At 42.1% G+C, this 10,937-nt stretch overlaps 1 pseudogene; it reads left to right on the top strand.

Annotated features, from left to right (window-relative positions):
• The first annotated feature begins 2,473 nt into the window (after positions 1-2,473).
• Positions 2,474-9,481, top strand: LOC117078460 (annotated as a pseudogene).
• Positions 9,482-10,937: the final 1,456 nt, after the last annotated feature.

Genomic DNA, 10,937 nt, shown 5'->3' with positions numbered 1-10,937 from the left:
CCATTTCATAGTCCCTTCGTCCTCAGCAAGCACCTTTCCTGGTGACAGACCTTTTCCTAGTGGGGTGACTCAAACTTCCAGTCTTGAGTTTCATGGCCATAAGCAGTCCTGATTGAATTAGGCTGTTTTAGTTTTCATCGACTTTCATCACTGGACACAGGAGTACTAAGAGGTGCTCTGTAGGATCTCCTGATTTCAGACATATCCCTCCTTAACCCCGTGATGACTTAAGGGTTGTGCCTCAATCAACTTGCAGACTTAACTAGTTTATAGACCTAAAACCTCATGAATTAAGACAAGGCCTCTTGAGGAGGGACCTTTCTAGAATGAAAAAGTTTATACCATCACTCTTTCTCCCATTCTTACTCAAAGAAGTCCTGTAGCCCTTCACTAAGGTGAAAGTACATGCAGAAGAGAAATTATTAGATTTCTTTTTTTTTGAGTTTTTATTAATATTTATTATCATTCGACAGCACCTGTATGGTGTTCTCATTAATCAATTATACTTAAATTTAAAATATTTCACAGTTTTCTTTTTTTTTTATTATACTTTAAGTTCTAGGGTACATGTGCATAACGTGCAGGTTTGTTACATATGTATACTTATGCCATGTTGGTGTGCTGCACCCATCAACTCGTCAGCACCCATCAATTCATCATTTATATCATGTATAACTCCCCAATGCAATCCCTCCCTCCTCCCCCCTCCCCATGATAGGCCCCAGTATGTGATGTTCCCCTTCCCGAGTCCAAGTTATCTCATTGTTCAGTTCCCACCTATGAGTGAGAACATGCGGTGTTTGGTTTTCCGTTCTTGTGATAGTTTGCTAAGAATGATGGTTTCCAGCTGCATCCATGTCCCTACAAAGGACGCAAACTCATCCTTTTTTATGGCTGCATAGTATTCCATGGTGTATATGTGCCACATTTTCTTAATCCAGTCTGTCACAGATGGACATTTGGGTTGATTCCAAGTCTTTGCTATTGTGAATAGTGCCGCAATAAACATATGTGTGCATGTGTCTTTGTAGTAGAATAATTTATAATCCTTTGGGTATATACCCAGTAGTGGATGGCTGGGTCATATGGTACATTTAGTTCTAGATCCTTGTAAATGTAAATCCTTTTACATTTTTTCTCATGAATAGGTTGTTGCATTTTTAACATGGTTTATGCTTTAAATGCAATGGTAACATACATTTCTTCTTCTTCTTTCTTCTCCTTCTCCTTCTCCTTCTCCTTCTCCTTCTTCTTCTTCTTCTTTTTTGTTAATATAGTGTGCCAGCCATGAACTTACTGGCTGTCAGGTACAAATTCACCCTATTGTTTTTGAGACAGGGTTTGCCTCTGTCGCCCAAGGGGGAGTGCAGTGGCACGATCTCGGCTCATGTGCAACCTCTGCTTCCGAGGTTCAAGTGATCCTCCCACGTCAACTTTCTGAGTAGTTGGGGCCACAGGTGCGTGCCACCACTCCCAGCCAATTTTTGTGTTTTTCTTTTTGTTTTTGGTTGATTGGCTGTTTTGTACAGCCAGGGTCTGACTATATTACCCAGGCGATTTCATCCCGCTGTGTGAGAAAAATTTTGTGCGTTCCTCTCCTATGTAGCTGTGCAGTTGTTACTGAAGGCCGACTGTAGAGGGCGCCAGAGTCAGCGAATGGGAGAACAGTGCTTCCTGGTTCTCCTAGCTGGCTCCTGTGGTCCTACAGTAGGAGGCTTCACCTCGGGACTCTGGCGCCCCCAACATGTTCCCAGTGTTCAGCTGGGGCAGGACAAGTGGTGACCGGCAGCTTCCCTTCCATCCCCCTTGGGCTGTAAGGGATTGGTGCTTCTGGTGAGACGCGTCCCGTGCACATCATTCACAGGTACCCTAGGGGGCACATTTCCCACAACTCTCAGGTTTCTAGAAAGTTCCGCCAGGGTCTGACTATGTTTGTACAGACAGGGTCTGACTATGGCTTGCCTCTGTCACCCAAGGGGGAGTGCAGTGGCACTTTTCGCTGTCATTTTGTGAGGTCCTTCCGCCGCTCCTCCGGCAAGGTCAGGACTTAAGGACTGTGAGTGTGGTAGTTTTTCTCTGAATGTTTTAATTTCACCCCTGATAGTGTCTTTTCTGGGGTGCACTGCATCGGGTGTCGGGTGTGTCCTGTGGCTCCCTGCGTGATGTGGTTCCGCTCTGGAGACACCACCGCGGGTGCCTGTGTCAGCCGTGGGGGAGCGTTTTCCTTGGGCACCTTGTCTCGGATATGTTGTGGGGCCATGGGGCTTTTCTTGGGGGCTCCCTCTCGGTGATATGAGGGACTTTTCCTGCTGAAATGACCTGAGCCCGGGGGTGGGGACCCTGCCTTGGTTGCCTGTGTCAGACTCGGGTTTGGGGGTGTTTCTTCCCCGTTGGGTTACAGCCCTGAGTGGGGACTCTGCCTTGGGGACTCTGTGCTCAGGAGCTGGGGTGGGGCTGGCTGTTCTCTGGATGCATGATCGTTGCCCTGTGGGGTTACTCTCCGTTCGGGACTTTATCTCAGCCGGCAAGGGAGTCTTCCTTGGGTGCTGATGTCGGCCGTGGGGCGCTTTTGTCCTTGGATGTCGCTTGTTCTCAGCTAGGATGTGTTCGCTTTTCTTTGGATCTGTTTATCCCTAATGTGGACGCTTACCGGATGCTTTCTCTTGGTGCTGGCTTTTAAAATAATATTATCTGTGGGTTCTCTCTCCCGGTGTCACGGGAGGGTGGGGTGCAGTTCTTTGGATTCTCTAAGCCTATGGTGGGACTCGGGGAGCTCTGTGTCAGTCATGAGGCAGGCCACCCGAACTTGGGAGTTCTGTCTTGCCCTAGGGTGGGGTGCTTTTTCTCGATTGGTTGATCTCAGTCCTGAAGGAGCTCTTCGGGGTTCTGTCTGATCTTTGGGCCGTGGCCTTGGGTGTCTGTGTGGAAATCGGGGTTCAGAAATATTCGAAGGTTCCAGCTGTGCCACTTTCACTCAATCCCTGTACAGTTACTCTTTCATTCCAGCCACTCTGATGGGTGTGCTGTGATCTCTCCTCATGTCTACACTTGCATTTCTCTGCTGATTAATGAGATTGGGCACCATTGTTCTAAAAAAAAATTGTTTTTATTTATTGATTTTTGTCTTTTGAGACGGGGTCTCACTCTGTCGCCCAGGCTGGAATGCAGTGGCATGATCTCGGCTCACTGCACGTGATCCCGGGACTCAATTGATTGTCTTCCCTCAGTCTCCCCAGTAGCTGGGACTGTAAGTGCACGCCACCAAGCCCAGCTAATCTTTGTGTTTTTGGTAGAGACGGGGTTTCACCAAGTTGCCCAGGCTGTTCTCCAACTCCCGGGCTCAAGTGATCCACCCCATTGGCCTCCCAAAGTGCTGGGATCACAGGCATGAGCCACCGCGCCCAGCTATTTATTGATTTTTTTTTTTTGAGTACCTTTTTATACGTTTGTTGGTCATTTAACTACAGCTTTTCGGAAGTTCCTTTTCAGGTCTTTTCTCCCAAATTTTATTGAGGTGTTTGTATTTTAAAAATGGATTTGTGGTTTACATATATTCTGGATTTCAGTTATACACAGGCATATATGTACATATATTCAAATATGTATACAATTTTAGTATCTTCTACAAATCTTTTTTGCTTTTACACTATCTTAATAATGTGTTGTAGATGAACAGATTCTCTTAATTTTATTAATCAGTGCATTATTTATGCCTGGCCCTTTTTATTATTTTAAGAAACATCTCTGCCTCACCCAATGCCATGATAATATTCTAAATATTCTTCTAGATCTCCCATTCATCTCAAATGAATTTTCATGGAATGGAGTAAAGTCAGAGTCCAGGTATATCTGAGGTGTTTTATAGCTATTTGAGTATGACTCTTATGACGTGCGTATTCAGCTTTCCCCCAGATTTTATTGAGATGTTTGCTTTTTAAAAATTGATTTATAGTTCTGGATATATTCTGGATTCCACTCAGTTGTTGTCAGATGTATATACAGATGAGTATATATAGTGTGTGTGTAATTAATATATATTTATATGTATAATCTATACATATATACTGTATAATATATAATCTACAAATATACTTCATTTTTCATTGTCTTAATAGTGTTTTGAGGAACAGAAGTTTTCCATTAATTCTGTGTAATTCAACAATTCATTCTTATTTATTTATTCATTTATTTATTTTTGAGACGGAGTTTTGCTCTTGTTGCCCATGCTGGAGTGCAATGGCGCAATCTCAGCTCACTGCAACCTCCGCCTCCCGTGTTCAAGCAGTTCTCCTGCCCCAGCTTCCCGATGGGATTACAGGCGCCCACCACCACGCCCAGCTAGTTTTATATTTTTAGTAGAGACAGGGTTTCTCCATGTTGGTCAGGCTGGTCTCAAACTCCTGACCTCAAGTGATGTGCCCACCTCAGCCTCCCAAAGTGCTGGAATTACAGGTGTGAGCCACCGTGCCTGGCAAACAATTCATTCTTTATGGTTAATGCTTTTTTATCCTCGTTGAAAACGTCTTTGCCTGTTCTATATTTGTGAAGATAATATCTTAAGTGTTTACTAGACTATCCATCTTCAATAAAGTTTTTGGAGTAGGGTGAGGTAAGATTAAAGGTTTGTATTATCCCTGCATTTGTCACATTTATCAAGTGCATTTATTAAAATCACTGTCCTTTCCACAGTGATTTCCAGGAGCTCTCCTGTGGTAAATCTAGCTATTTTGTATTTCCAGATTATTTCTGGCCTCTGTGTCCTCTTCCCTTGGTGTATTTGCCTGTCATTGCTCCAATATCACACTGTTTTAATCACTCTACCTTTATAGTAAATCTTATATTAATAGTGTATATCTACCAACTTACTTCTATTTTTTCTTTCTTTCTTTTTTTTTTTTTTCCTTCAGATGGAGTTTTGCTTTTGTTGCCCAGGCTGGAGTGCAATGGCGTGATCTCGACTCACTGCAAATTCAGCCTCCCAGGTTCAAGCGATTCTCCTGCCTCAGCCTCCCGAGTAGCTGGGATTATAGGAACCTGCCACCATGTCCGGCTAATTTTTATATTTTTAGTAGAGATGGGATTTCACCATGTTGGCCAGGCTGGTCTTGAACTCCTGACCTCGTGATCCGCCCGCCTCGGCCTCCCAAAGTGCTGGGATTTCAGGCGTTAGCCATCGCACCCAGCCACTTCTATATCTTAAAGATTGTCTTGGGTTTTTCCAAATCTTAAATGTGCATATTCTTTTTAAAGAACATTATCAGCTTGTCAATTTTTGGATATTTTTGTTTTTACTTTGTGGAATTTTAAATAACATTGCTATTATCATTCTAGGAGAATTAACAATAAAGCCTCTTAATAATGTCTTCCATTCCATGGAAAGAATGTTTTTTCTCCATTTACTGTAGTCTTGAATTTCCCTCAGTGATGTTTTGTAATTTTTATGTAGTGCTCTAGCACATCTTGATTCGATTTATTCCTAAATATTTTATGTTTTGGCAGTGTTATTAATGACATTTGAAATTTCATATTCTAACTATTTGTTGGTGTTAATTATAAAGAAATACCAGTGGCTTTTCTAATATTTAGTGACTTGACTAAATTTGCTTATTAACTGTAAAGATTTTATTCTTTTACATTTTCTAGGGACAGAACAATATCATCTGTGAATAATGACAGTTTTATTTCTTTCCAAATTTTAAACCTTTTATATTTTCCTGATGCTACTGCCACTCCCAATGTCCGTGAAGAGAAGATGCAAAATGGCCAACCAGTACCTGATAATGCCTTGTCAATAGTTCTACCAGGGATTATTAATATGGAAGCAGATGGTATTTCTTCCCTAAGTACCAAGGATCTGTGTATGTTTGCTTGTAAGTTGGATTGTCCTACTTGGTTTTCACATGCATACATAGTGTCATCAAGGGAAGAAAGTGGGTTGGTTGTACTTTCTTTCCTGAGCTCAATTTGAGTGGTCTCAGATCGCCACTTGGCACATCCTCTCCTTCTTTATGAAATAATTTCTTAGAACTTGAGCATCAGAGGGATATACCTGTGTGGGGTTGATATAATGCGCTTACCTCAGAGCTCAACCTCTTCATTTGATTTGCAGATACTACAGTCACTCACAATGGCTGTGAAGAGAAGATAAATAATGGCCAACCAGCACCTGATAACTTCTCATCAATCATTACACCAGGGCTTATTAATCTGTCAGGAGCTGATATTCCACCCATGTACCAGGCAGGGATCATGTATTTTTGTTTACTAGTTGTTTCTACTTGGTTTCTATATGCATGCAGTGTCATAAGTCAAAGAAGGTGGTTTTATCGTATTATCTTTCGTGATCTCAATTTGAGGGGTCACAGATCGCCACCTGGGGTATCCTTCTGCATTATGAGATAATGTCCTGAAAACTGAGCATGAAAGGGATACACTCGTGTTGTTCACATAATGCACTTACCCCACAGCTTGACCTCTTGTTTTGGTTTCTAGATGCTACTGTCACTCACAATGTCCATGAAGAGAAGATGGAAGATGGCCAACCAGCACCTGATAACGTCTTGTCAGCTGTTCCACCAGGGCTTATTAATATGGCAGGAGCTGGTATTCCAGCCATGAGTACCAATGATCTGTGTATGTTCACTTATGAGTTGGATTGTCCTCCTTGGTTTCCATATGCATGCATAGTGTCATGAAGGGGAGAAGGTGGTTTTGTTGTATTATCTTTTGTGAGCTCAACTTAAGGGTTTTTCAGATCGCCACCTGGCATGTCCTCCTGCTTTGTGGAATAATTTCCTAGAAAGTAAGCATCAGAGGGATATACCATGGGGATGACGTAATGCACTTTCCTCACAGCTCAACCTCTTCGTTAGATTTGCAGATGCTACCATCACTCACAATGTTGGTGAAAAGACTATAAAAACAGCCAACCAACACCTGATACCTTGAGGGCCACTGTTCCACCAGGGCTTACTAATTTGGCAGGAGCTGGTATTCCGGCCATGAATCTCAGGGATCTGTGTATGTCTATTTACTAGTTGTACTGTCCTACTTGGTTTCCATATGAATGTGTAGTGTCATAAAGGGAAGAAGGTAGTTTTGTGGTATTATCTTTCGTGAGCTCAAGTTGAGATGTCTCAGATCATCAGCTGGCATATCCTCTACTGTTTTATGAAATAATTTCCTAGAAACATAACATCAGAGGGATATACCTGTTGGGCTGACATAATTCACTTACCTCACAGCTCAACGTGTTCATTTGGTTTCCAGATGCTACCATCACTCACAATGTCCGTGAAGAGAAGATGCAAAAAGGCCAACCAGCACCTCATAACTTCTTGTCAGCTGTTGCATCAGGGCTTATTATTATGGCAGGAGCTGGTATACAGCTATGAGTACCATGGGTCTGTACATGTTGGCTTTTAAGTGGTACTGTCCTAACTTTTTTCCATATGCATTCATAGTGTCACCAAGGGAAGAAGGGGGCTTTGTAGTATTATCCTTTCTCCCCTTAATTTTAGGGCTATCTGATTGCCACCTGGCATATCCTAGTTCTTTAGGGGATAATTTCCTAGAAACTGAGCATCAGTGGGATATACCTGTGGGGTTGTCATTATGGATTTACCTCAAAGCTCACCTCTTCATTTTATTTCCAGATGCCACCGCCACTCACAATGTCCATGAGGAGAAGATGAAAAATGGCCAAAAAGCATCTGATAACTCCTTGTCAATGGTTCCACCAGGGCATATTAATCTGTCAGGAGCTGGTATTTCATCCAGGAGTACCAGGGATCTGTGTATGTTCATATATTGGTTGTACTGTCCAACTTGGCCTCTATATGCATGCATAGTGTCATGCAGGGGAGAGGGCAGTTTTGTTGTATTGTCTTTCTTGAGCTAGGGTTGAGGGGTCTCGGATTGCCACCTGGCATATCCTCCTGCTTTATGAGATAAGTTCCTAGAAACTGAGCATTAGAGGGATATACCTATGGGGGCGACATAATGCACTTACCTCACAGCTTAACTTTTTCATTTGGATTCCAGATACTGCTGTCATTCATGACATCCCGGAGGAGGAGATGGAAAACGATCAAACTCCTCCTGATGGCTTCCTGTCAAATTCCGCTCCACCAGAGCTTATAAATATGACAGGAGATCGTATGCCACACAGCACAACGCATTGGATATTTTCTCTTACGACTTCACTAGTCTCAGCAAAATGAGCTGCTTTACAAACCTGATAGTAATGAATTTGTGGTAGGCATCAAAAACTACAGTGTCTCTGCAGGTGACCCACCAGCCACAGGAATGCCTTCAGTGGAAACTGTGCCAAATACACCACAAATGTCTCCTGCCATGATAAAGAAAATTAATGACGATATAAAATATCAATTAATGAAAGAAGTTCAAAGGTTTGGGCGAAGTAAGTAGTGCAAGAATGTCTATCAATGAAAGTATGAGAAGTCTCTCATTCTATGATTTAGAACAGAATTTAGCTGCCTCTTGAGCTCATTGTTTGGCTGAATTGGATCTGTATATAATTTAGCATGGCTTCTCTTTAATTTCACTGAAAATTTCTCATACATCTGATTAAGTGTTTTGTTTTCCTTTGTTAGTTTTCACAATGGTTTCCTTAGTAATATACAGGCGTTGTGATTTAAGCATTCAAAACACAAACACTATATAACATTGGAGTCTATGAAAAATGTATACTGTGGTAATGGATGCACTAAGGTTGAGGTGTATTTCTTTTTCATAATTGGAGAAATACTAATGTTTTTAAATATCTTCAGATTATGAAAGAATTTTCATTTTGCTTGAAGAAGTACAAGGATCTATGAAAGTCAAGGGACAATTTGTTCAATTTGCCATCAAGGAAGCAGCAAGGTGAGTACAAAAAGGAACTCTTCTATTGTTTTAAGCGCTTGCGCCCAATTTGGGACGGGCAGGAACAAATCATGCTTGTTCTTCCTAATCCCTAGCCTTCAATCATAGTTCATTCTATTTCCACAGGCATTTACATTGATATTATCTTATTCTAACACTTTCTTCCAATGCCATGGAGCTTTCGAAATTTATCATAATCTGGAAGTATGCATGGGCCCTCAGTTGACTCACTTTGTATTTTTCTAGTTGTATCTTTCCGTGAGGATGCATTTTCGATTTGCCTGTAGATTGTAAACTCTATTTTGTATCTACTACTCGCTCTCTTAACATCTCATAGATGCTGTAGGTATCTTCTGGTGAATGGAATACCTCTTAATTTCAGTTTTAAAAAGTCGTCTTAATTCAGCAACTTGAGAAGGCGCTTAAAGAAACAGATTCCCCTGGCATCTCAGAAAAGTTAAGCACATGAGAAAAAAATAATTGCGCTAGTGCAAAGACCAAGGAGAAACAAGAACACACGCTGTAGGATGGAACAGGTTATTGCTGAAGCTCCCTATAATTCTGAAGTGAAGAGAATTCCCTTCCAGAAGCTAGGAAAAAAAGATGGAGCTTTTAAAGTTTTATAAATCTCTGTTAGTAAATGCTGTACTTTTGTTGTTTGTTGCTTTGTTCTTCCGCCTGACGAGGGGGATGAGTTAATAACTTACCAAGGTATTTAGTATTACATTCCTGATTTCTGCAGTAGCTCACATTTTTGTAGCTGGTATTTATAATTGCCTTCTTTCACTACCCATTTCTCGTTCCCTTTGCCCTGAGATAGCATGTCAGCTCATCTTGGTGTTTGGCCAGGCAGGATGACTCAGACCTTCATTACTGAACAGTCTGGACAGTTAGATATCCTGCCTGGATAGGGTTACTGTAATTTTTCATTAAGTGTAATCAAAAAACATGGGAGGACTAAGAAGCTATCTAGACAGAGGAGACATACTCCTTTTTAGCCCCTGGTGTAGTGCAATTAATCCCCCTTTGATCGTCAGATTCATCACCGCCAGGTAGTAGATGATCCCCTCCTTTACCTCTAGATGGAAAGTGATGAAGAGACTAAAGTGGCCAGCAGGCAGTACCAATTTCTTTTCTTTTTTTTTTTTTTTTTTTTTTTTTTTTTTTTTTTTTGAGACGGAGTCTTGCTCTGTCACCCAGGCTGGAGTGCAGTGGCGCGATCTCGGCTCACTGCAAGCTCCGCCTCCCGGGTTTACGCCATTCTCCTGCCTCAGCCTCCCGAGTAGCTGGGACTACAGGCGCCCGCCATCTCGCCCGGCTAGTTTTTTGTATTTTTTAGTAGAGACGGGGTTTCACCGTGTAGACCAGGATGGTCTTGATCTCCTGACCTCGTGATCCACCCGTCTCGGCCTCCCAAAGTGCTGGGATTACAGGCTTGAGCCACCGCGCCCGGCCCCAATTTCTTTTCAACAGAATCACTGTTGTGTCCCTTGGCGAAAGCATTTCTTCCTTTCTAACTAAGACTTCTAGTTCAGCAGAGCCTAAAGTCAGAATGATAGGAAGCATTTTTGCTGTTGGACCACTGGTGTGAATAGTGAGTAGAGATTCTCCAAGTTATACTCCGTGATTCTAGGACCCATGAATCCTGACTATGGGAGAGAAAGTAAACTATGTTGGATGCAGATAAACAGCAAACACTGCTCCCTAAAAGCAATTTCTCAGACCTGCAAGGTATTGCCACCTAGCTAGTACTGTAACTTGAGATCCACAAGGCCATTCCATTGTTCTGTTTATCCAGTCACTTTAAGATAATGGGGCACACTTTGGGAGGCTGAGCTGGTGTTAAAGACTAGCGTGGGAAATATAGCACCATCTCTAAAAGAAAAAAAAAAAGAACAAGGGGGGATAGGAGAATATAAAGAATAAGACCAGTGATTTCCCATGAGCATGGGCCCATTGCTGCACTTTATTTTCTGTGAAGTGAGTGCCTTGTTTGGAGGTGATACTGTGTGGAATACCAGAATGGTAAATAAGCTATTTTTCTAAGTGCA

The sequence above is a fragment of the Trachypithecus francoisi genome, unplaced genomic scaffold, assembly GCF_009764315.1.
Source record: "Trachypithecus francoisi isolate TF-2019V2 unplaced genomic scaffold, Tfra_2.0 Lachesis_group6, whole genome shotgun sequence".
In the NCBI taxonomy this organism is placed as follows: domain Eukaryota; kingdom Metazoa; phylum Chordata; class Mammalia; order Primates; family Cercopithecidae; genus Trachypithecus; species Trachypithecus francoisi.
The sequence above is the reverse complement of the archived record's forward strand: the minus strand, read 5'-3'. Positions and strand labels throughout refer to the sequence as shown.